At 59.5% G+C, this 24657-nt stretch overlaps 1 pseudogene; it reads left to right on the top strand.

Moving 5' to 3' along the window:
- The window catches only part of LOC137300078 (alanine aminotransferase 2-like), a 149417-nt pseudogene that overhangs the window by 122656 nt on the left and 2104 nt on the right, over window positions 1-24657 (top strand).

Genomic DNA, 24657 nt, shown 5'->3' with positions numbered 1-24657 from the left:
TTTTGGACTCCAGTCACTCGTGGTTCCTGTTCTTCGAGTGTTAATTATTTCTTCAACATCCTGAGGGACAGTCAGTAAATGGCGGACTCCATTCTCCAATTGCTGTACGTCACGAACTCAATTCATTTCTCTTCAGATTAATGATGTATGCCCCAGCCCCAGTTCCCCTGAATGCTTGTTGCTGAGGATTGATGGCAGTATTCTGTCATCACCTCTCACTCTCCTTCCCCGCTGTTTTAAGAGAAACTTTTATTTGCATTTCACCAGTGAAAATCCAAATTTATATTTTTGGATTTTTTTTTATTCGTTCATGGGATGTGGGCGTCGCTGGCGAGGCCGGCATTTATTGCCCATCCCTAATTGCCCTTGAGAAGGTGGTGGTGAGCCGCCTTCTTGAACTGCTGCAGTCCGTGTGGTGAAGGTTCTCCCACAGTGCTGTTAGGAAGGGAGTTCCAGGATTTTGACCCAGCGACGATGAAGGAACGGCCGATATATTTCCAAGTCGGGATGGTGTGTGACTTGGAGGGAAACGTGCAGGTGGTGTTGTTCCCATGTGCCTGCTGCTCTTGTCCTTCTAGGTGGTAGAGGTCGCGGGTTTGGGAGGTGCTGTTGAAGAAGCCTTGGCGAGTTGCTGCAGTGCATCCTGTGGATGGTACACACTGCAGCCACAGTGCGCCGGTGGTGAAGGGAGTGAATGTTTAAGGTGGGGGATGGGGTGCCAATCAAGCGGGCTGCTTTGTCCTGGTGGGTACCTACCTACCAGTGGGTGGGTGGGTTTCAGGAATACGGTGGGTGGGTGGGTTTCAGGAATACGGTGGGTAGGTGGGTTTCAGGGATACGGTGGGTGGGTGGGTTTCAGGGATACGGTGGGTAGGTGGGTTTCAGGGATACGGTGGGTAGGTGGGTTTCAGGGATACGGTGGGTAGGTGGGTTTCAGGGATACGGTGGGTCGGTGGGTTTCAGGGATACGGTGGGTTTCAGGGATACGGTGGGTAGGTGGGTTTCAGGGATACGGTGGGTAGGTGGGTTTCAGGGATACGGTGGGTCGGTGGGTTTCAGGGATACGGTGGGTTTCAGGGATACGGTGGGTAGGTGGGTTTCAGGGATACGGTGGGTAGGTGGGTTTCAGGGATACGGTGGGTAGGTGGGTTTCAGGGATACGGTGGGTAGGTGGGTAGGAGGTGCTGAGGATTTGGTGAGAAGGTGAAGTTGATAAATTTGGTGAGAATATGGTTGAGAACGGATCGGGCCTGGGTAAATTGGAATCAAAGATTGGCAGGCAAAACTGCAATTAAACAGTGGGCCTTCAAAGAGGAGATGATTTGGGTCCAGTCTAGGTACATTCCCACAAGGGAGAAAGGTAGGGCAACTAAAGCCAGAGCTCCCTGGATGATGAAAGAGATAGAGAGTAAGATGAAGCAGGAAAAAGGGGCGTATGACAGATATCAGGTTGATAACACAAGTGAGAACCAGGCTGAATATAGAAAGTTCAGAGGGGAAGTGAAAAAGGAAATAAGAGGGACACAGAGAGAGTATGAGAATAGACTGGCGGCCAACACAAAAGGGAATCCAAAAGTCTTCTACAGGCTGTAAACAGTGAACGGGTAGTAAGAGGAGGGGTGGGGCTAATTAGGGACCATAAAGGAGATCTACTCGTGGAGGCTGAGGGCATGGCCGAGGTACTAAATGAGTACTTTGCATCGGTCTTTACCAAAGAAGAAGATGCAGCCAGAGTCTCAGAAAAAGAGGAGGTAGTTGAGATACTGAATGGGCTAAAAATTGAGAAAGAAGAGGTACTAGAAAGGCTAGCTGTACTTAAAGTAGATAAGTCACCCGGTCCGGATGGGATGCATCCTAGGTTGCTGAGGGAAGTAAGGGTGGAAATTGCAGAGGTACTGGCAATAATCTTCCAAACATCCTTAGAAAGGGGGGTTCATGCCAGAGGACTGGAGAACTGCAAATGTTACACCCTTGTTCAAAAAAGGGTGTCAGGATAAACCCAGCAACTATAGGCCAGTCAGTTTAACCTCGGTGGTGGGGAAACTTTCAGAAATGATAATCCGGGACAGAATTAGCAGTCACTTGGATGAGTGTGGATTGATTAGGGAAAGCCAGCACGGATTTGTTAAAGGCAAATCATGTTTAACTAAACTGATAGAGTTTTTGATGAGGTAACAGAGAGGGTAGATGAGGGCAGTGCAGTTGATGTGGTGTGTATGGACTTTCAAAAGGCGTTTGATAAAGTGCCACACAATAGGCTTGTCATCAAGATTGAAGTCCATGGAATAAAAGGGGCAGTGGCAGCATGGATACAGACTTGGCTAAGTGACAGGAAACAGAGAGTAGTGGTGAACGGTTGTTTTTAAGACTGGAGGGAGGTGTACAGTGGTGTTCCCCAGGGGTTTTTGATATATATTAATGACTTGGACTTGGGTGTACCGGACACAATTTCCAAATTTGCAGATGGCACAAAACTTGGAAATGTAGTGAATAGTGAGAAGGATAGTGATTGAGTAGACTAGGCCTGTATTCATTAGAGTTTAGAAGAATGAGAGGTGATCTCATTGAAACATACAAAATTCTTACAGGGCTCGACAGGGTAGATACAGGGAGGATGTTTTCCCCTGGCTGGGGAGTCTAGAACCAGGGGTCACAGTCTCAGAATAAGGGGTCGGCCATTTAGGACTGAGATGAGGAGAAATTTCTTCACTCAGAGGGTGGTGAATCTTTGGAATTCTCTACCCCAGAGGGCTGTGGAGGCTCAGTCATTGAGTACATTCAAAACAGAGATCGATAGATTTCTTGATATTAAAGGCATCAAGGGATAAGGGGATAGTGCAGGAAAATGGTGTTGAGGTAGAAGATCAACCATGATCTTGTTGAATGGTGGAGCAGGCTCGAGGGGCCGAATGGCCTACTCCTGCTCCTATTTCTTATGTTCTTATGATAGACTTCAAGAGGGCATAGACAGGCTGGTGGAATGGGCGGACACAGGGCAGATGAAATTTAACAGAAAAATGCGAAGTGATACATTTTGGCCAGAAGAACGAGGAGAGGCAATATAAACTAAAGGGTGCAATTCTAATTGGGGTGCAGGAACAGAGAGACCTGGGGGTGTATGTGCACAAATCTTTGAAGGTGGCAGGACAAGTTGAGAAAGTGGTTAAAAAAGCATACGGGATCCTGGGCTTTGTAAATAGAGGCATAGAGTACAAAAGCAAGGAAGTCATGATGAACCTTCATAAAACACTGGTTCGGCCACAACTGGAATATTGTGTCCAATTCTGGGCACCGCACTTTAGGAAAGATGTGAAGGCCTTAGAGAGGGTGCAGAAGAGATTTACTAGAATGGTTCCAGGGATGAGGGACTTCAGTTATTTGGAGAGACTGGAGAAGCTGGGGTTGTTCTCCTTAGAGCAGAGACAGTTGAGAGGAGATTTGATCGAGGTATTCAAAATCATGAAGGGTTTAGATAAAGTAAATAAAGAGAAACTGTTCCCATTGGTGGAAGGGTCAAGGACCAGAGGACACAGATTTAAGGTGATTGGCAAAAGAATCAAAGGCAACTTGAGGAAAAACTTTTTTACACAGCGAGTGGTCAGGATCTGGAATGCGCTGCCTGAGGGGGTGGTGGAGGCAGATTCAATCATGGCCTTCAAAAGGGAACTGGATAAATATTTTAAGAGAAAAAATTTGCAGGGCTACGGGGAAAGAGCGGGGGAATGGAACTAACTCAATTGCTCTTACAAAGATCTGGCATGGGCTCAATGGGCCAAATGGCCTCCGTCTGTGCTCCAACGATTCTATGATTCTAAGATAGCTGGGATTGATGGATAAAGTGAGAAGTTGGGTTGGGGGAGCTGAGTGTTGAAAGCGATGTGGTTCGACGATGGCTAGAACTAAATGGCTTTTTCTGTTATTAGAATTCTTGTGCCCTAATCCGTAGGATTCGATCATACAGAGGGCCAGAAGTGGCCTGACTCCTAATCTGTTCTCTTTTTATCTTCTGCCAGGTCTATCAGGACAACGTCTATGCCGAGGGCTGTCAGTTCCACTCCTTTAAGAAGGTCCTCTTTGAAATGGGTCCAGAATATTCCAACAGAGTCGAATTAGCCTCGTTCCATTCCGTGTCCAAGGGTTATATGGGAGAGTGAGTGAGCGCGTAGGGAGAGTGAGTGAGCGCGTAGGGAGAGTGAGTGAGCGCGTAGGGAGAGAGAGGGAGCGCGTCGGGAGAGAGGGAGCGCGTAGGGAGAGAGAGGGAGAGAGAGGGAGCGCGTCGGGAGAGAGAGGGAGCGCGTCGGGAGAGAGAGGGAGCCGGTCGGGAGAGAGAGGGAGCCTGTAGGGAGAGGGAGGGAGCCTGTCGGGAGAGGGAGGGAGCCTGTAGGGAGAGAGAGGGAGCCTGTCGGGAGAGGGAGGGAGCCTGTCGGGAGAGGGAGGGAGCCTGTCGGGAGAGAGAGGGAGCCTGTCGGGAGAGAGAGGGAGCCTGTCGGGAGAGAGAGGGAGCCTGTCGGGAGAGAGAGGGAGCCTGTCGGGAGAGAGAGGGAGCCTGTCGGGAGAGAGAGGGAGCCTGTCGGGAGAGGGAGGGAGCCTGTCGGGAGAGGGAGGGAGCGAGTAGGGAGAGAGAGGGAGCCTGTCGGGAGAGAGAGGGAGCCTGTCGGGAGAGGGAGGGAGCCTGTCGGGAGAGGGAGGGAGCCTGTCGGGAGAGGGAGGGAGCCTGTCGGGAGAGGGAGGGAGCCTGTCGGGAGAGAGAGGGAGCCTGTCGGGAGAGGGAGGGAGCGTTTCGGGAGAGAGAGGGAGGCTGTCGGGAGAGGGAGGGAGCGTTTCGGGAGAGAGAGGGAGCCTGTCGGGAGAGAGAGGGAGCCTGTCGGGAGAGAGAGGGAGCCTGTCGGGAGAGAGAGGGAGCCTGTCGGGAGAGAGAGGGAGCCTGTCGGGAGAGAGAGGGAGCCTGTCGGGAGAGAGAGGGAGCCTGTCGGGAGAGGGAGGGAGCCTGTCGGGAGAGAGAGGGAGCCTGTCGGGAGAGAGAGGGAGCCTGTCGGGAGAGAGAGGGAGCCTGTCGGGAGAGAGAGGGAGCCTGTCGGGAGAGAGAGGGAGCCTGTCGGGAGAGAGAGGGAGCCTGTCGGGAGAGAGAGGGAGCCTGTCGGGAGAGAGAGGGAGCCTGTCGGGAGAGAGAGGGAGCCTGTCGGGAGAGAGTGGGAGCCTGTCGGGAGAGAGAGGGAGCCTGTCGGGAGAGAGAGGGAGCCTGTCGGGAGAGAGAGGGAGCCTGTCGGGAGAGGGAGGGAGCCTGTCGGGAGAGGGAGGGAGCCTGTCGGGAGAGGGAGGGAGCCTGTCGGGAGAGGGAGGGAGCCTGTCGGGAGAGGGAGGGAGCCTGTCGGGAGAGGGAGGGAGCCTGTCGGGAGAGGGAGGGAGCGAGTAGGGAGAGAGAGGGAGCCTGTCGGGAGAGAGAGGGAGCCTGTCGGGAGAGGGAGGGAGCCTGTCGGGAGAGGGAGGGAGCCTGTCGGGAGAGGGAGGGAGCCTGTCGGGAGAGGGAGGGAGCCTGTCGGGAGAGGGAGGGAGCCTGTCGGGAGAGGGAGGGAGCCTGTCGGGAGAGAGAGGGAGCCCGTTGGGAGAGGGAGGGAGCGTTTCGGGAGAGAGAGGGAGGCTGTCGGGAGAGGGAGGGAGCGTTTCGGGAGAGAGAGGGAGCCTGTCGGGAGAGAGAGGGAGCCTGTCGGGAGAGGGAGGGAGCCTGTCGGGAGAGGGAGGGAGCCTGTCGGGAGAGGGAGGGAGCCTGTCGGGAGAGGGAGGGAGCCTGTCGGGAGAGGGAGGGAGCCTGTCGGGAGAGAGAGGGAGCCTGTCGGGAGAGAGAGGGAGCCTGTCGGGAGAGAGAGGGAGCCTGTCGGGAGAGAGAGGGAGCCTGTCGGGAGAGAGAGGGAGCCTGTCGGGAGAGAGAGGGAGCCTGTCGGGAGAGAGAGGGAGCCTGTCGGGAGAGAGAGGGAGCCTGTCGGGAGAGAGAGGGAGCCTGTCGGGAGAGAGAGGGAGCCTGTCGGGAGAGAGAGGGAGCCTGTCGGGAGAGAGAGGGAGCCTGTCGGGAGAGAGAGGGAGCCTGTCGGGAGAGAGAGGGAGCCTGTCGGGAGAGAGAGGGAGCCTGTCGGGAGAGAGAGGGAGCCTGTCGGGAGAGAGAGGGAGCCTGTCGGGAGAGGGAGGGAGCCTGTCGGGAGAGGGAGGGAGCCTGTCGGGAGAGAGAGGGAGCCTGTCGGGAGAGAGAGGGAGCCTGTCGGGAGAGGGAGGGAGCCAGTCGGGAGAGGGAGGGAGCCAGTCGGGAGAGAGAGGGAGCCTGTCGGGAGAGAGAGGGAGCCTGTCGGGAGAGGGAGGGAGCCTGTCGGGAGAGGGAGGGAGCCTGTCGGGAGAGAGAGGGAGCCTGTCGGGAGAGAGAGGGAGCCTGTCGGGAGAGGGAGGGAGCCTGTCGGGAGAGGGAGGGAGCCAGTCGGGAGAGGGAGGGAGCCAGTCGGGAGAGAGAGGGAGCCTGTCGGGAGAGGGAGGGAGCCTGTCGGGAGAGAGAGGGAGCCAGTCGGGAGAGGGAGGGAGTCTGTCGGGAGAGAGAGGGAGCCAGTCGGGAGAGAGAGGGAGCCTGTCGGGAGAGGGAGGGAGCCAGTCGGGAGAGGGAGGGAGCCAGTCGGGAGAGAGAGGGAGCCTGTCGGGAGAGGGAGGGAGCCTGTCGGGAGAGAGCGGGAGCCAGTCGGGAGAGGGAGGGAGTCTGTCGGGAGAGAGAGGGAGCCAGTCGGGAGAGGGAGGGAGCGCGTAGGGAGAGAGAGGGAGCCGGTCGGGAGAGAGAGGGAGCCAGTCGGGAGAGGGAGGGAGCGCGTAGGGAGAGAGAGGGAGCCTGTCGGGAGAGAGAGGGAGCGTTTCGGGAGAGAGAGGGAGCCTGTCGGGAGAGAGAGGGAGCCTGTCGGGAGAGAGAGGGAGCCTGTCGGGAGAGAGAGGGAGCCTGTCGGGAGAGAGAGGGAGCCTGTCGGGAGAGGGAGGGAGCCTGTCGGGAGAGGGAGGGAGCCTGTCGGGAGAGGGAGGGAGCGTTTCGGGAGAGAGAGGGAGCCTGTCGGGAGAGAGAGGGAGCCTGTCGGGAGAGGGAGGGAGCCTGTCGGGAGAGAGAGGGAGCCTGTCGGGAGAGAGAGGGAGCCTGTCGGGAGAGGGAGGGAGCGTTTCGGGAGAGAGAGGGAGCCTGTCGGGAGAGAGAGGGAGCCTGTCGGGAGAGAGAGGGAGCCTGTCGGGAGAGAGAGGGAGCCTCTCGGGAGAGGGAGGGAGCCGGTCGGGAGAGGGAGGGAGCGTTTCGGGAGAGAGAGGGAGCCTGTCGGGAGAGAGAGGGAGCCTGTCGGGAGAGAGAGGGAGCCTGTCGGGAGAGAGAGGGAGCCTGTCGGGAGAGAGAGGGAGCCTGTCGGGAGAGGGAGGGAGCCGGTCGGGAGAGGGAGGGAGCGTTTCGGGAGAGAGAGGGAGCCTGTCGGGAGAGAGAGGGAGCCTGTCGGGAGAGAGAGGGAGCCTGTCGGGAGAGAGAGGGAGCCTGTCGGGAGAGGGAGGGAGCCTGTCGGGAGAGGGAGGGAGCCTGTCGGGAGAGGGAGGGAGCCTGTCGGGAGAGGGAGGGAGCCTGTCGGGAGAGAGAGGGAGCGTTTCGGGAGAGGGAGGGAGCCTGTCGGGAGAGAGAGGGAGCCTGTCGGGAGAGGGAGGGAGCGTTTCGGGAGAGAGAGGGAGCCTGTCGGGAGAGAGAGGGAGCCTGTCGGGAGAGAGAGGGAGCCTGTCGGGAGAGGGAGGGAGCGCGTCGGGAGAGGGAGGGAGCCTGTCGGGAGAGAGAGGGAGCGCGTCGGGAGAGAGAGGGAACCTGTCGGGAGAGAGAGGGAGCCTGTCGGGAGAGAGAGGGAGCCTGTCGGGAGAGGGAGTGAGCCTGTCGGGAGAGGGAGGGAGCCTGTCGGGAGAGGGAGGGAGCCTGTCGGGAGAGGGAGGGAGCCTGTCGGGAGAGAGAGGGAGCCTGTCGGGAGAGAGAGGGAGCCTGTCGGGAGAGAGAGGGAGCCTGTCGGGAGAGGGAGGGAGCCTGTCGGGAGAGGGAGGGAGCCTGTCGGGAGAGAGAGGGAGCCTGTCGGGAGAGAGAGGGAGCCTGTCGGGAGAGAGAGGGAGCCTGTCGGGAGAGAGAGGGAGCCTGTCGGGAGAGAGAGGGAGCCTGTCGGGAGAGAGAGGGAGCCTGTCGGGAGAGAGAGGGAGCCTGTCGGGAGAGAGAGGGAGCCTGTCGGGAGAGAGAGGGAGCCTGTCGGGAGAGAGAGGGAGCCTGTCGGGAGAGGGAGGGAGCCAGTCGGGAGAGGGAGGGAGCCAGTCGGGAGAGGGAGGGAGCCAGTCGGGAGAGGGAGGGAGCCAGTCGGGAGAGAGAGGGAGCCTGTCGGGAGAGGGAGGGAGCCTGTCGGGAGAGGGAGGGAGCCTGTCGGGAGAGAGAGGGAGCCAGTCGGGAGAGGGAGGGAGCCTGTCGGGAGAGAGAGGGAGCCAGTCGGGAGAGGGAGGGAGCCTGTCGGGAGAGAGAGGGAGCCAGTCGGGAGAGGGAGGGAGCGCGTAGGGAGAGAGAGGGAGCCGGTCGGGAGAGAGAGGGAGCCTGTCGGGAGAGGGAGGGAGCCTGTCGGGAGAGAGAGGGAGCCTGTCGGGAGAGAGAGGGAGCCTGTCGGGAGAGGGAGGGAGCCTGTCGGGAGAGAGAGGGAGCCTGTCGGGAGAGGGAGGGAGCCTGTCGGGAGAGGGAGGGAGCCTGTCGGGAGAGAGAGGGAGCCTGTCGGGAGAGAGAGGGAGCGTTTCGGGAGATAGAGGGAGCCTGTCGGGAGAGAGAGGGAGCCTGTCGGGAGAGGGAGGGAGCGCGTAGGGAGAGAGAGGGAGCCGGTCGGGAGAGAGAGGGAGCCTGTCGGGAGAGAGAGGGAGCCTTTCGGGAGAGGGAGGGAGCCTGTCGGGAGAGAGAGGGAGCCTGTCGGGAGAGAGAGGGAGCCAGTCGGGAGAGGGAGGGAGAGAGAGGGAGCGCGTAGGGAGAGAGAGGGAGCCGGTCGGGAGAGAGAGGGAGCCTGTGGGGAGAGGGAGGGAGCCTGTCGGGAGAGAGAGGGAGCCAGTCGGGAGAGGGAGGGAGCGCGTAGGGAGAGAGTGGGAGCCGGTCGGGAGAGAGAGGGAGCCTGTCGGGAGAGAGAGGGAGCGTTTCGGGAGAGAGAGGGAGCCTGTCGGGAGAGAGAGGGAGCCTGTCGGGAGAGAGAGGGAGCCTGTCGGGAGAGGGAGGGAGCCTGTCGGGAGAGGGAGGGAGCCTGTCGGGAGAGAGAGGGAGCGCGTCGGGAGAGAGAGGGAGCCTGTCGGGAGAGGGAGGGAGCCTGTCGGGAGAGAGAGGGAGCCTGTCGGGAGAGGGAGGGAGCCTGTCGGGAGAGGGAGGGAGCGTTTCGGGAGAGAGAGGGAGCCTGTCGGGAGAGAGAGGGAGCCTGTCGGGAGAGGGAGGGAGCCTGTCGGGAGAGGGAGGGAGCGTTTCGGGAGAGAGAGGGAGCCTGTCGGGAGAGAGAGGGAGCGTTTCGGGAGAGAGAGGGAGCCTGTCGGGAGAGAGCGGGAGCCTGTCGGGAGAGAGCGGGAGCCTGTCGGGAGAGGGAGGGAGCCTGTCGGGAGAGGGAGGGAGCCTGTCGGGAGAGAGAGGGAGCGTTTCGGGAGAGAGAGGGAGCCTGTCGGGAGAGAGAGGGAGCCTGTCGGGAGAGAGAGGGAGCCTGTCGGGAGAGAGAGGGAGCCTGTCGGGAGAGAGAGGGAGCGCGTCGGGAGAGGGAGGGAGCCTGTCGGGAGAGGGAGGGAGCCTGTCGGGAGAGGGAGGGAGCCTGTCGTGAGAGAGAGGGAGCCTGTCGGGAGAGGGAGGGAGCCTGTCGGGAGAGAGAGGGAGCCTGTCGGGAGAGGGAGGGAGCGCGTCGGGAGAGAGAGGGAACCTGTCGGGAGAGAGAGGGAGCCTGTCGGGAGAGAGAGGGAGCCTGTCGGGAGAGAGAGGGAGCCTGTCGGGAGAGAGAGGGAGCGTTTCGGGAGAGGGAGGGAGCCTGTCGGGAGAGGGAGGGAGCCTGTCGGGAGAGGGAGGGAGCGTTTCGGGAGAGAGAGGGAGCCTGTCGGGAGAGGGAGGGAGCCTGTCGGGAGAGAGAGGGAGCCTGTCGGGAGAGGGAGGGAGCGTTTCGGGAGAGGGAGGGAGCCTGTCGGGAGAGGGAGGGAGCCTGTCGGGAGAGAGAGGGAGCGCGTCGGGAGAGAGAGGGAACCTGTCGGGAGAGAGAGGGAGCCTGTCGGGAGAGAGAGGGAGCCTGTCGGGAGAGAGAGGGAGCCTGTCGGGAGAGGGAGGGAGCCTGTCGGGAGAGGGAGGGACCCTGTCGGGAGAGGGAGGGAGCCTGTCGGGAGAGAGAGGGAGCCTGTCGGGAGAGGGAGGGAGCCTGTCGGGAGAGGGAGGGAGCCTGTCGGGAGAGGGAGGGAGCCTGTCGGGAGAGGGAGGGAGCCTGTCGGGAGAGGGAGGGAGCCTGTCGGGAGAGAGAGGGAGCCTGTCGGGAGAGAGAGGGAGCCTGTCGGGAGAGAGAGGGAGCCTGTCGGGAGAGGGAGGGAGCCAGTCGGGAGAGGGAGGGAGCCAGTCGGGAGAGGGAGGGAGCCAGTCGGGAGAGAGAGGGAGCCTGTCGGGAGAGGGAGGGAGCCTGTCGGGAGAGAGAGGGAGCCAGTCGGGAGAGGGAGGGAGCCTGTCGGGAGAGAGAGGGAGCCAGTCGGGAGAGGGAGGGAGCCTGTCGGGAGAGAGAGGGAGCCAGTCGGGAGAGGGAGGGAGCGCGTAGGGAGAGAGAGGGAGCCGGTCGGGAGAGAGAGGGAGCCTGTCGGGAGAGGGAGGGAGCCTGTCGGGAGAGAGAGGGAGCCTGTCGGGAGAGAGAGGGAGCCTGTCGGGAGAGAGAGGGAGCCTGTCGGGAGAGAGAGGGAGCCTGTCGGGAGAGAGAGGGAGCCTGTCGGGAGAGGGAGGGAGCGCGTAGGGAGAGAGAGGGAGCCGGTCGGGAGAGAGAGGGAGCCTGTCGGGAGAGGGAGGGAGCCTTTCGGGAGAGGGAGGGAGCCTGTCGGGAGAGAGAGGGAGCCTGTCGGGAGAGAGAGGGAGCCAGTCGGGAGAGGGAGGGAGAGAGAGGGAGCCTGTCGGGAGAGGGAGGGAGCCTTTCGGGAGAGGGAGGGAGCCTGTCGGGAGAGAGAGGGAGCCTGTCGGGAGAGAGAGGGAGCCGGTCGGGAGAGAGAGGGAGCCTGTGGGGAGAGGGAGGGAGCCTGTCGGGAGAGAGAGGGAGCCAGTCGGGAGAGGGAGGGAGCGCATAGGGAGAGAGTGGGAGCCGGTCGGGAGAGAGAGGGAGCCTGTCGGGAGAGAGAGGGAGCGTTTCGGGAGAGAGAGGGAGCCTGTCGGGAGAGGGAGCCTGTCGGGAGAGAGAGGGAGCCTGTCGGGAGAGGGAGGGAGCCTGTCGGGAGAGGGAGGGAGCCTGTCGGGAGAGAGAGGGAGCGCGTCGGGAGAGAGAGGGAGCCTGTCGGGAGAGGGAGGGAGCCTGTCGGGAGAGGGAGGGAGCCTGTCGGGAGAGGGAGGGAGCCTGTCGGGAGAGGGAGGGAGCCTGTCGGGAGAGAGCGGGAGCCTGTCGGGAGAGGGAGGGAGCCTGTCGGGAGAGGGAGGGAGCCTGTCGGGAGAGAGAGGGAGCCTGTCGGGAGAGGGAGGGAGCCTGTCGGGAGAGGGAGGGAGCGTTTCGGGAGAGAGAGGGAGCCTGTCGGGAGAGAGAGGGAGCCTGTCGGGAGAGGGAGGGAGCCTGTCGGGAGAGGGAGGGAGCGTTTCGGGAGAGAGAGGGAGCCTGTCGGGAGAGAGAGGGAGCGTTTCGGGAGAGAGAGGGAGCCTGTCGGGAGAGAGCGGGAGCCTGTCGGGAGAGAGCGGGAGCCTGTCGGGAGAGGGAGGGAGCCTGTCGGGAGAGGGAGGGAGCCTGTCGGGAGAGAGAGGGAGCGTTTCGGGAGAGAGAGGGAGCCTGTCGGGAGAGAGAGGGAGCCTGTCGGGAGAGAGAGGGAGCCTGTCGGGAGAGAGAGGGAGCCTGTCGGGAGAGAGAGGGAGCGCGTCGGGAGAGGGAGGGAGCCTGTCAGGAGAGGGAGGGAGCCTGTCGGGAGAGGGAGGGAGCCTGTCGTGAGAGAGAGGGAGCCTGTCGGGAGAGGGAGGGAGCCTGTCGGGAGAGAGAGGGAGCCTGTCGGGAGAGGGAGGGAGCGCGTCGGGAGAGAGAGGGAACCTGTCGGGAGAGAGAGGGAGCCTGTCGGGAGAGAGAGGGAGCCTGTCGGGAGAGAGAGGGAGCCTGTCGGGAGAGGGAGGGAGCCTGTCGGGAGAGGGAGGGACCCTGTCGGGAGAGGGAGGGAGCCTGTCGGGAGAGAGAGGGAGCCTGTCGGGAGAGGGAGGGAGCCTGTCGGGAGAGGGAGGGAGCCTGTCGGGAGAGGGAGGGAGCCTGTCGGGAGAGGGAGGGAGCCTGTCGGGAGAGGGAGGGAGCCTGTCGGGAGAGAGAGGGAGCCTGTCGGGAGAGAGAGGGAGCCTGTCGGGAGAGAGAGGGAGCCTGTCGGGAGAGAGAGGGAGCCTGTCGGGAGAGAGAGGGAGCCTGTCGGGAGAGAGAGGGAGCCTGTCGGGAGAGAGAGGGAGCCTGTCGGGAGAGAGAGGGAGCCTGTCGGGAGAGAGAGGGAGCCTGTCGGGAGAGGGAGGGAGCCAGTCGGGAGAGGGAGGGAGCCAGTCGGGAGAGGGAGGGAGCCAGTCGGGAGAGAGAGGGAGCCTGTCGGGAGAGGGAGGGAGCCTGTCGGGAGAGGGAGGGAGCCAGTCGGGAGAGGGAGGGAGCCTGTCGGGAGAGAGAGGGAGCCAGTCGGGAGAGGGAGGGAGCCTGTCGGGAGAGAGAGGGAGCCAGTCGGGAGAGGGAGGGAGCGCGTAGGGAGAGAGAGGGAGCCGGTCGGGAGAGAGAGGGAGCCTGTCGGGAGAGGGAGGGAGCCTGTCGGGAGAGAGAGGGAGCCTGTCGGGAGAGAGAGGGAGCCTGTCGGGAGAGGGAGGGAGCCTGTCGGGAGAGAGAGGGAGCCGGTCGGGAGAGAGAGGGAGCCTGTCGGGAGAGGGAGGGAGCCTGTCGGGAGAGAGAGGGAGCCTGTCGGGAGAGAGAGGGAGCCTGTCGGGAGAGGGAGGGAGCCTGTCGGGAGAGAGAGGGAGCCTGTCGGGAGAGGGAGGGAGCCTGTCGGGAGAGGGAGGGAGCCTGTCGGGAGAGAGAGGGAGCGTTTCGGGAGATAGAGGGAGCCTGTCGGGAGAGAGAGGGAGCCTGTCGGGAGAGAGAGGGAGCCTGTCGGGAGAGAGAGGGAGCCTGTCGGGAGAGGGAGGGAGCGCGTAGGGAGAGAGAGGGAGCCGGTCGGGAGAGAGAGGGAGCCTGTCGGGAGAGGGAGGGAGCCTTTCGGGAGAGGGAGGGAGCCTGTCGGGAGAGAGAGGGAGCCTGTCGGGAGAGAGAGGGAGCCAGTCGGGAGAGGGAGGGAGAGAGAGGGAGCCTGTCGGGAGAGGGAGGGAGCCTTTCGGGAGAGGGAGGGAGCCTGTCGGGAGAGAGAGGGAGCCTGTCGGGAGAGAGAGGGAGCCGGTCGGGAGAGAGAGGGAGCCTGTGGGGAGAGGGAGGGAGCCTGTCGGGAGAGAGAGGGAGCCAGTCGGGAGAGGGAGGGAGCGCGTAGGGAGAGAGTGGGAGCCGGTCGGGAGAGAGAGGGAGCCTGTCGGGAGAGAGAGGGAGCGTTTCGGGAGAGAGAGGGAGCCTGTCGGGAGAGGGAGCCTGTCGGGAGAGAGAGGGAGCCTGTCGGGAGAGGGAGGGAGCCTGTCGGGAGAGGGAGGGAGCCTGTCGGGAGAGAGAGGGAGCGCGTCGGGAGAGAGAGGGAGCCTGTCGGGAGAGGGAGGGAGCCTGTCGGGAGAGAGAGGGAGCCTGTCGGGAGAGGGAGGGAGCCTGTCGGGAGAGGGAGGGAGCGTTTCGGGAGAGAGAGGGAGCCTGTCGGGAGAGAGAGGGAGCCTGTCGGGAGAGGGAGGGAGCCTGTCGGGAGAGGGAGGGAGCGTTTCGGGAGAGAGAGGGAGCCTGTCGGGAGAGAGAGGGAGCGTTTCGGGAGAGATAGGGAGCCTGTCGGGAGAGAGCGGGAGCCTGTCGGGAGAGAGCGTGAGCCTGTCGGGAGAGGGAGGGAGCCTGTCGGGAGAGGGAGGGAGCCTGTCGGGAGAGAGAGGGAGCGTTTCGGGAGAGAGAGGGAGCCTGTCGGGAGAGAGAGGGAGCCTGTCGGGAGAGAGAGGGAGCCTGTCGGGAGAGAGAGGGAGCCTGTCGGGAGAGGGAGGGAGCCTGTCGGGAGAGGGAGGGAGCCTGTCGGGAGAGGGAGGGAGCCTGTCGTGAGAGAGAGGGAGCCTGTCGGGAGAGGGAGGGAGCCTGTCGGGAGAGAGAGGGAGCCTGTCGGGAGAGGGAGGGAGCGCGTCGGGAGAGAGAGGGAACCTGTCGGGAGAGAGAGGGAGCCTGTCGGGAGAGAGAGGGAGCCTGTCGGGAGAGAGAGGGAGAGAGAGGGAGCCTGTCGGGAGAGGGAGGGAGCCTGTCGGGAGAGGGAGGGAGCCTGTCGGGAGAGGGAGGGAGAGAGAGGGAGCCTGTCGGGAGAGGGAGGGAGAGAGAGGGAGCCTGTCGGGAGAGGGAGGGAGCCTGTCGGGAGAGGGAGGGAGCCTGTCGGGAGAGAGAGGGAGCCTGTCGGGAGAGGGAGGGAGCCTGTCGGGAGAGGGAGGGAGCCTGTCGGGAGAGAGAGGGAGCCTGTCGGGAGAGGGAGTGAGCCTGTCGGGAGAGGGAGGGAGCCTGTCGGGAGAGAGAGGGAGCCTGTCTGGAGAGGGAGGGAGCCTGTCGGGAGAGGAGGGAGCGCGTCGGGAGAGAGAGGGAGCCTGTCAGGAGAGGGAGGGAGCCTGTCGGGAGAGGGAGGGAGCCTGTCGGGAGAGGGAGGGAGCCTGTCGGGAGAGGGAGGGAGCCTGTCGGGAGAGGGAGGGAGCCTGTCGGGAGAGAGAGGGAGCCTGTCGGGAGAGGGAGGGAGCGCGTCGGGAGAGGGAGTGAGCGCGTCGGGAGAGAGAGGGAGCCTGTCGGGAGAGGGAGGGAGCCTGTCGGGAGAGGGAGGGAGCCTGTCGGGAGAGGGAGGGAGCCTGTCGGGAGAGGGAGGGAGCGCGTCGGGAGAGGGAGGGTGCGCGTCGGGAGAGAGAGGGAGCCTGTCGGGAGAGGGAGGGAGCCTGTCGGGAGAGGGAGAGAGCCTGTCGGGAGAGGGAGGGAGCCTGTCGGGAGAGAGAGGGAGCCTGTCGGGAGAGGGAGGGAGCCTGTCGGGAGAGAGAGGGAGCCTGTCGGGAGAGAGAGGGAGCCTGTCGGGAGAGAGAGGGAGCGAGTAGGAAGAGGGAGGGAGCCTGTCGGGAGAGAGAGGGAGCGAGTAGGGAGAGAGAGGGAGCCTGTCGGGAGAGAGAGGGAGCGAGTAGCGAGAGAGAGGGAGCCTGTCGGGAGAGAGAGGAAGCCTGTCGGGAGAGAGAGGGAGCCTGTCGGGAGAGAGAGGGAGCCTGTCGGGAGAGAGAGGGAGCCTGTCGGGAGAGAGAGGGAGCCTGTCGGGAGAGAGAGGGAGCCTGTCGGGAGAGAGAGGGAGCCTGTCGGGAGAGGGAGGGAGCCTGTCGGGAGAGAGAGGGAGCCTGACGGGAGAGGGAGGGAGCCTGTCGGGAGAGAGAGGGAGCCTGTCGGGAGAGCGAGGGAGCCTGTCAGGAGAGAGAGTGAGCCTGTCGGGAGAGAGAGGGAGCCTGTCGGGAGAGAGAGGGAGCGCGTCGGGAGAGAGAGGGAGCCTGTCGGGAGAGAGAGGGAGCCTGTCGGGAGAGGGAGGGAGCCTGTCGGGAGAGGGAGGGAGCCTGTCGGGAGAGGGAGGGAGCCTGTCGGGAGAGGGAGGGAGCCTGTCGGGAGAGGGAGGGAGCCTGTCGGGAGAGGGAGGGAGCCTGTCGGGAGAGAGAGGGAGCGAGTAGGGAGAGAGAGGGAGCCTGTCGGGAGAGAGAGGGAGCCTGTCGGGAGAGAGAGGGAGCGAGTAGGGAGAGAGAGGGAGCCTGTCGGGAGAGAGAGGGAGCCTGTCGGGAGAGAGAGGGAGCCTGTCGGGAGAGAGAGGGAGCCTGTCGGGAGAGAGAGGGAGCCTGTCGGGAGAGAGAGGGAGCGAGTAGGGAGAGAGAGGGAGCCTGTCGGGAGAGAGAGGGAGCCTGTCGGGAGAGGGAGGGAGCCCGTCGGGAGAGAGAGGGAGCCCGTCGGGAGAGAGAGGGAGCCTGTCGGGAGAGGGAGGGAGCCTGTCGGGAGAGAGAGGTAGCGCGTCGGGAGAGGGAGGGAGCCTGTCGGGAGAGAGAGGGAGCGAGTAGGGAGAGAGAGGGAGCGAGTAGGGAGAGAGAGGGAGCGAGTAGGGAGAGAGAGGGAGCCTGTCGGGAGAGAGAGGGAGCCTGTCGGGAGAGAGAGGGAGCCTGTCGGGAGAGAGAGGGAGCCTGTCGGGAGAGAGAGGGAGCCTGTCGGGAGAGAGAGGGAGCCTGTCGGGAGAGAGAGGGAGCCTGTCGGGAGAGGGAGGGAGCCTGTCGGGAGAGGGAGGGAGCCTGTCGGGAGAGGGAGGGAGCCTGTCGGGAGAGGGAGGGAGCCTGTCGGGAGAGGGAGGGAGCCTGTCGGGAGAGGGAGGGAGCCTGTCGGGAGAGGGAGGGAGCCTGTCGGGAGAGGGAGGGAGCCTGTCGGGAGAGAGAGGGAGCCTGTCGGGAGAGAGAGGGAGCCTGTCGGGAGAGAGAGGGAGCCTGTCGGGAGAGGGAGGGAGCCTGTCGGGAGAGGGAGGGAGCCTGTCGGGAGAGAGAGGGAGCCTGTCGGGAGAGAGAGGGAGCCTGTCGGGAGAGAGAGGGAGCCTGTCGGGAGAGAGAGGGAGCCTGTCGGGAGAGAGAGGGAGCCTGTCGGGAGAGGGAGGGAGCCTGTCGGGAGAGAGAGGGAGAGAGAGGGAGCCTGTCGGGAGAGAGAGGGAGCCTGTCGGGAGAGAGAGGGAGCCTGTCGGGAGAGAGAGGGAGCCCGTCGGGAGAGAGAGGGAGAGAGAGGGAGCCTGTCGGGAGAGAGAGGGAGAGAGAGGGAGCCTGTCGGGAGAGAGAGGGAGCCTGTCGGGAGAGGGTGGGAGCCTGTCGGGAGAGAGAGGGAGAGAGAGGGAGCCTGTCGGGAGAGAGAGGGAGCCTGTCGGGAGAGAGAGGGAGCCCGTCGGGAGAGAGAGGGAGCCCGTCGGGAGAGGGAGGGAGCCTGTCGGGAGAGAGAGGGAGCCTGTCGGGAGAGGGAGGGAGCCCGTCGGGAGAGAGAGGGAGCCCGTCGGGAGAGAGAGGGAGCCCGTCGGGAGAGAGAGGGAGCCTGTCGGGAGAGAGAGGGAGCCTGTCGGGAGAGAGAGGGAGCCTGTCGGGAGAGAGAGGGAGCCTGTCGGGAGAGAGAGGGAGCCTGTCGGGAGAGAGAGGGAGCCGGTCGGGAGAGAGAGGGAGCCCGTCGGGAGAGAGAGGGAGCCCGTCGGGAGAGAGAGGGAGCCCGTCGGGAGAGAGAGGGAGCCCGTCGGGAGAGAGAGGGAGCCCGTCGGGAGAGAGAGGGAGCCCGTCGGGAGAGAGAGGGAGCCTGTCGGGAGAGAGAGGGAGCCTGTCGGGAGAGGGAGGGACCCTGTCGGGAGAGGGAGGGAGCCTGTCGGGAGAGTCCGTCGGGCGAGTCCGTTGATGGGAGTTTGATGCCGCCACTAACTCTGAGCAACGGTCACTCTGTGAGATTCCACTGGTCACTCCAACAACCCAGTCACAGATTTCCCAGTGACTCATTCATGCTGCAACAGGACTGATTCAGATCGTCAGAACTAACTCAATATTTGAACTTCTGCCTTAACTCTCCCAATGGCTGACTGTGTTAATGCAGCACCCCCTGTGGCTCTGACCCCCCGTGTGACTGACTGACCCCCCGTGTGTCTGACTGACCCCCCGTGTGTCTGACTGACCCCCCGTGTGACTGACTGACCCCCCGTGTGACTGACTGACCCCCCGAGTGACTGACTGCACCCCCGGCTCCAGTCCCCAGTTTGCTCTGTCAGTTGATCTCCGCTGGTGCAGGGCTACAATTAGCCTCAGTGCCCCAGGGTGAGGGAGAAGTGAAAGGTCCTGCTCCTGGTCACTGCCCTCAATGGTTGAAATATCTGCTGATATTCACCATCTGGGCTCACTATCTGTGAAAGCTGTGTCAGATACTGAGAGTTACTTGCACTGAATCAAAACTATTGAGTAAGTGGCGGCATCAAACTCCCGCCCAACGCACCCGCCCAACGCACCCGCCCAACGCAACCACCCAACGGAACCACCCAACGGAACCCGCCCAACGCACCCGCCCAACGCACCCGCCCAACGGAACCACCCAAAGCACCCGCCCAACGCACCCGCCCAACGCACCCGCCCAACGCACCCGCCCAACGCACCCCAACGCACCCGCCCAACGCACCCCAACACACCCGCCCAACACACCCGCCCAACGCACCCGCCCAACGGACCCGCCCAACGCACCCCAACACACCCGCCCAACGCACCCGCCCAACGCACCCGCCCAACGCACCCGCCCAACGCACCCTCCCAACAGACCCGCCCAACGCACCCCAACGCACCCGCCCAAAGCACCCGCCCAACGCACCCGCCCAAAGCACCCACCCAACGCACCCACCCAACGCACCCGCCCAACGGAACCACCCAAAGCACCCGCCCAACGCACCCGCCCAACGGAATCACCCAAAGCACCCACCCAACGCACCCGCCCAACACACCCGCCCAACGCACCCGCCCAACGCACCCGCCCAACGCACCCGCCCAACGCACCCGCTGAATGCACTCGCCCAATGCACCCACCCAACGCACCCCAACGCACCCACCCAAGGGACCAGATTGCTGCTGGCCTAATCTTGGTTTTTGTATCTCCAGGTGCGGTTACCGGGGGGGCTACATGGAAATAATCAACTTGGACCCTGGTGTAAAGGCGCAGTTAGGCAAACTGATCTCGATCCGTCTCTGCCCCCCCGTGTCAGGCCAGGCTGTGCTCGATGTGGTCGTGAATCCACCTCAGCCCGGAGAACCCTCGTACGAAAGGTTCATGAAAGTGAGTGGATTTTAACTCCAGATATTCGTCCTCTTCTGCTCCCTTTGTCCTGAGATTGGTTCACCCTTCAAACTCATTGTCGCTTGAAATGGACACAGGCAGGGGAACTGATCAACGCCGAGTGTGGGCACGAGACCGGGTGTGAGCGTAACTCACATCAGGACTCTCCTACACAAAGAGTAGCAACAAGGGGATTCTCACTATAGCTCACTCCGAGACATTCTGTATCTAACCTGTGCTGTACCTGTCCTGGGAGTGTTTGATGGGACAGTGTAGAGGGAGCTTTACTCTGTATCTAACCCTGTACCTGCCCTGGGAGTGTTTGATGGGACAGTGTAGAGGGAGCTTTACCCTATATCTAACCCGTGCTGTACCTGCCCTGGGAGTGTTTGACGGGACAGTGTCGAGGGAGCTTTACTCTGTATCTAACCCGTGCTGTACCTGCCCTGGGAGTGTTTGACGGGACAGTGTAGAGGGAGCTTTACTCTGTATCTAACCCATGCTGGGACAGTGCAGAGGGAGCTTTACTCTGTATCTAACCCATGATATTCCTGTCTATCTTTGGGAAACATTCTGTGCATTTTACAGCTGCTTCAAGTTGGAAATAAATAAATTAATGCACATGGGAGATAACTGGATAAATGTCCCTTCGTACCGACCACACCCAGCTCTACCTCACCACCACCTCTCTCGTCCCCTCCACTGCCTCTGATTTGTCACGCTACTTGTCCGACATCCAGTACTGGATGAGCAGAAATTACCTCCAACTAAATATTGGGAAGACCGAAGCCATTGGCTCCGGTCCCCGCCGCAAACTCCGTTCTCTCGCCACTGACTCCATCCCTCTCCCTGCCCACTGTCTGAAGCTGAACCAGACCATTTGCAACTTCGGCATCCTATTTGACCCTGAGATGATCTTCCAACCCCATATCCGCTCCATCACCAAGACCTCCTACTTCAACCTCTGCAACATCGCCCGTCTCCGCCCCTGCCTCAGCTCATCCGCTGCTGAAACCCTCATCCATGCCTCTGTTGCCCCCAGACTGGACTATTCCAATGCTCTCCTGGCCGGCCTCCCATCTTCCACCCTCCATAAACTTGAGCTCATCCAAAACTCTGCTGCCCCGTATCCTAACTCGCACCAAGTCCCGTTCACCCATCACCCCCTGTGCTCACTGACCTACACTGGCTCCCAGTCCGGGAACGCCTCGATTTTAAAATTCTCATCCTTCTTGTCAAATCCATCCATGGCCTCGCCCGTCCCTGTCTCTGTAACCTCCTCCAGCCCTACAACCCTCCGAGATCTCTGCTCTCCTCCAATTCTTGCCTCTTGCACTTCCCCGATTTTAATCGCTCCACCATTGGCGGCCGTGCCTTCAGCTGCCTGGGCCCTAAGCTCTGGAATTCCCTCCCTAAACCTTTCCACCTCTCTCTTCCCCCTTTAAGATGCTTCTTAAAACCTCCCTCTTTGACCGAGCTTTTGGTCACCTGTCCTAATATCTCCTTATGTGGCTCGGTGTCAAATTTTGTTTGATAATCGATCCTGTGAAGCACCTTGGGTCCAGAAGACCATAACATATTGGAGCAGGAGTGGGCCATTCGGCCCCTCGAGCCTGCTCCGCCATGGCTGATCTGATTTTTACCTCAACTCCACTTTCCCGCCCTTTCCCCATATCCTTTGACTCCTTTGCTGATCAAAAATTTGTCTAACTCAGCCTTGAATGTATTCAATGACTCGGCCTCCACAGCTTTTTGGGGTAAAGAATTCCAAAGATTCACGACCCTCTGGGAGAAGAAATTCCTCCTCATTTCATAAGAAGAACATAAGAAATAGGAGCAGGAGTAGGCCAATCGGCCCCTCAAGCCTGCTCCGCCATTCAATAAGATCATGGCTGATCTGATCCTAACCTCAAATCTAAATTCATGTCCAATTTCCTGCCCACTCCCTGTAACCCCTAATTCCCTTTACTTCTAGGAAACTGTCTATTTCTGTTTTAAATTTATTTAATGATGTAACTTCCACAGCTTCCTGGGGCAGCAAATTCCACAGACCTACTACCCTCTGAGTGAAGAAGTTTCTCCTCATCTCAGTTTTGAAAGAGCAGCCCCTTATTCTAAGATTATGCCCCCTAGTTCTAGTTTCACCCATCCTTGGGAACATCCTTACCGCATCCACCTGATCAAGCCCCTTCACAATCTTATATGTTTCAATAAGATCGCCTCTCATTCTTCTGAACTCCAATGAGTAGAGTCCCAATCTACTCAACCTCTCCTCATATGTCCGCCCCCTCATCCCCGGGATTAACCGAGTGAACCTTCTTTGTACTGCCTCGAGAGCAAGTATGTCTTTTCTTAATTTCCGTCTTAAATGGGCGACCCCTTATTCTGAGACTATGCCCCCTAGTTTTAGATTCCCCCATGAGGGGTAACATCCCCTCAGCATCTCCCCTATCGAGTCCCCTCAGAATCTTGTATGTTTCAATAAGATCTCCTCTCATTCTTCTAAACTCCAATGAGTATAGACCCAACCTGTTCAATCTTTCCTCATAAGACAACCCTTCCATACCCGGAATCAACCTAGTGAACCTTCTCTGAACTGCCTCCAATGCAAGTATGTCCTTCCTTAAATAAGGGCACCAGAACTGTACGCAGTACTCCAGGTGTGGTCTCACCAGCACCCTGTACAGTTGTAGCATGACTTCCCTGCTTTTATACTCCATCCCCCTAGAAATAAAGGCCAATATTCCGTTTGCCTTCCAGATTACCTGCTGCATCTGTATGTTGACTTTTTGTGTTTCATGTACGAGGACACCCAGATCCCTCTGTACCGCAGCATTTTGTAGTATTTCTCCATTCAAATAATATTTTGCTTTTTTATTTTTCCTCCCAAAGTGGATGACTTCACATTTTCCCACATTATATTCCATCTGCCAAATTTTGGCCCATTCACTTAACCTGTCAATATCCCTTTGCAGACACTTTGTGTCCTCATCACAACTTGCTTTTCCACCTATCTTTGTATCATCAGCAAATTTGGCCACAAGACACTCTGTTCCTTCATCCAAGTCATTGATATATATTGTAAATAGTTGAGGCCCCAGCACTGAGCCCTGCGGCACCCCACTAGTTACAGATTGCCATTTTGAAAATGACCCTTTTATCCCGACTCTTTGTTTTCTGTTAGTTAGCCAATCCTCTATCCATGCCAGTAAATTACCCCCAACACCATGAGCTCTTATCTTGTGCAGTAATCTTTTATGTGGCACCTTATCGAATGCCTTTTGGAAATCCAAATATACTGCATCCATTGGTTCCCCTTTATCCACCCTGCCCGTTACTTCCTCAAAGAACTCTAATAAATTTGTCAGACACGATTTCCCCTTCATAAACCATGTTGACTCTCCTTGATTGTATTATAAGTCTCCAAATGTCCTGCTACTACTTCCTTAATAATGGATTCTAGCATTTTCCCAATGCCAGATGTTAGGCTAACTGGTCTATAGTTACCTGCTTTCTGTCTCACTCCCTTCTTGAATAGGGGTGTTACGTTTGCGGTTTTCCAATCCGCTGGGACCTTTCCAGAATCTAGTGAATTCTGGAAGATTCCAACCAATGCATCCACTATCTCTGTAGCCACTTCCTTTAAGACCCTCGGATGCAAGCCATCAGGTCCAGGGGACTTGTCAGCCTTTAGACCCATCAGTTTACCCAGTACTTTTTCTCTAGTGATAGTGATTGTTTTTAGTTCCTCCCTCCCCTTTGCCCCTTGATTTTCTACTATTATTGGTATATTATTAGTGTCTTCTACTGTGAAGACAGATACAAAATATTTTTTCAATTCCTTGTTTTCCATTATTATTTCCCCAGTCTCATCCTCTAAGGGACCAATGTTTACTTTAGCTACCCTCTTCCTTTTTATATACTTGTAGAAGCTTTTACTGTCAGTTTTTATATTTCTTGCTAGTTTACTCTCGTAATTTATTTTCTCCCTCTTTATTATTCTTTTAGTCATCCTTTGCTGGTTTTTAAATCTTCGGGATGTTTTACTACGTTAAAGGCACGATATAAATGCAAGTTTTTGTTGTTATTAATAACCTGCCTCTGATCGACAGTGGATGTTCTGATCTCAGTCGGTGAGGCCCATGATCTAACCATGACCTAACCATGTTCTGTCTTGTCCTCCATCTGATCTTTCTTTCCCCAGGAGAAGGAGCATGTCCTGAACAGTTTGGCTGAACGGGCATGTCTGACGGAGGAAGTGTTCAGTGATACCCCTGGGATCTATTGTAACCCTGTGCAAGGAGCCATGTACTCATTCCCCAGGATTGATCTCCCACCCAAGGCCATAGAGGCAGCCCAGGTAAAGCCCTAAACTCTCCCATAGGTTTAATTACTCGGCTCTGCTCCAGCACCACCCACGATTATGTGGACAATCTCACGTTTTAAACACCATCGGATTCTATTCAAGGCCAGAAGTGTTCTCAAGACATAAAAACGTAAAATTCCCACCACCCTTTGTGTGAAAAAGTGCTTCCTGATTTCACTCCTGAGCGGCCTGGCTCTAATTTTAAGCTTGCGTCCCATTGTTCTTGATTCCCCCATCAGAGGAAATAGTTTCTCCATATCTGCCAAAAATTCTCCAGCCCGACGTCCCAGCACATTCCAACTCTCATCATCACCCCCCCTAGAATTAAAAGATTTGAACATAGGTACAGATGACACTTTGCTGGCGAGGCCGGCATTTATTGCCCATCTCTAGTTGCCCCTTGAGAAGGTGGCGATGGGCCGCCTTCTTGAACCGCTGGTTTAAATATAACTGAGTGGTTTGCTCGACCACTTCAGAGGGCAGTTAAGAGTCAACCACGTCGGTGTGGGACTGGAGTCACGTATAGGCCCAGACCGGGTAAGGACGGCAGGTTTCCTTCCCTAAAGGACGTTAGTGAACCAGTTGGGTTTTTACGACAATCCGACAGCTCCACGGTCACTTTTACTGATCCCGGCTTTTAATTCCTAGATTTTCTTTAACTGAATTCAAATTCTCAAACTGCCCACAGTGAGATTTGAACTCTCGATCACTGGATTAGTAGCCCAGTAACATAAGCACTGCACCGCCGTACCCAAAGGACGTGACGTTTGCCTCTAACGGACATTAATCCCGCTGTCCTCTCCCGACAGGCTGCCGGACAGTCCCCTGACATGTTTTTCTGCATGAAGCTGCTGGAGGAGACTGGAATCTGTGTGGTTCCGGGGAGTGGGTTTGGCCAGAGAGAAGGCACCCATCATTTCAGGTACAGGGAGAGAGAACGTGCATTTATATAAAATTACTGGAGACTCGCCCCTGAAACCAGACTGGGGGGGGGTTTAATTTAATGGTTATCGAAGAAAGAAAGAACTTGTATTTCTACAGCGCCTTTCATGGTCTCAGGACGTCCCAAAGCGCTTTACGGTCAATTAAATACATTTTGAAGTGTAGTCACTGTTGTAATGTAGGAAACAAAGCAGTCAATTTGCGCAC

The sequence above is a fragment of the Heptranchias perlo genome, chromosome 2, assembly GCF_035084215.1.
Source record: "Heptranchias perlo isolate sHepPer1 chromosome 2, sHepPer1.hap1, whole genome shotgun sequence".
Lineage (NCBI taxonomy): Eukaryota > Metazoa > Chordata > Chondrichthyes > Hexanchiformes > Hexanchidae > Heptranchias > Heptranchias perlo.
Note: the sequence above shows the minus strand (reverse complement) of the source record. Positions and strands in the feature narration are given on the sequence as shown.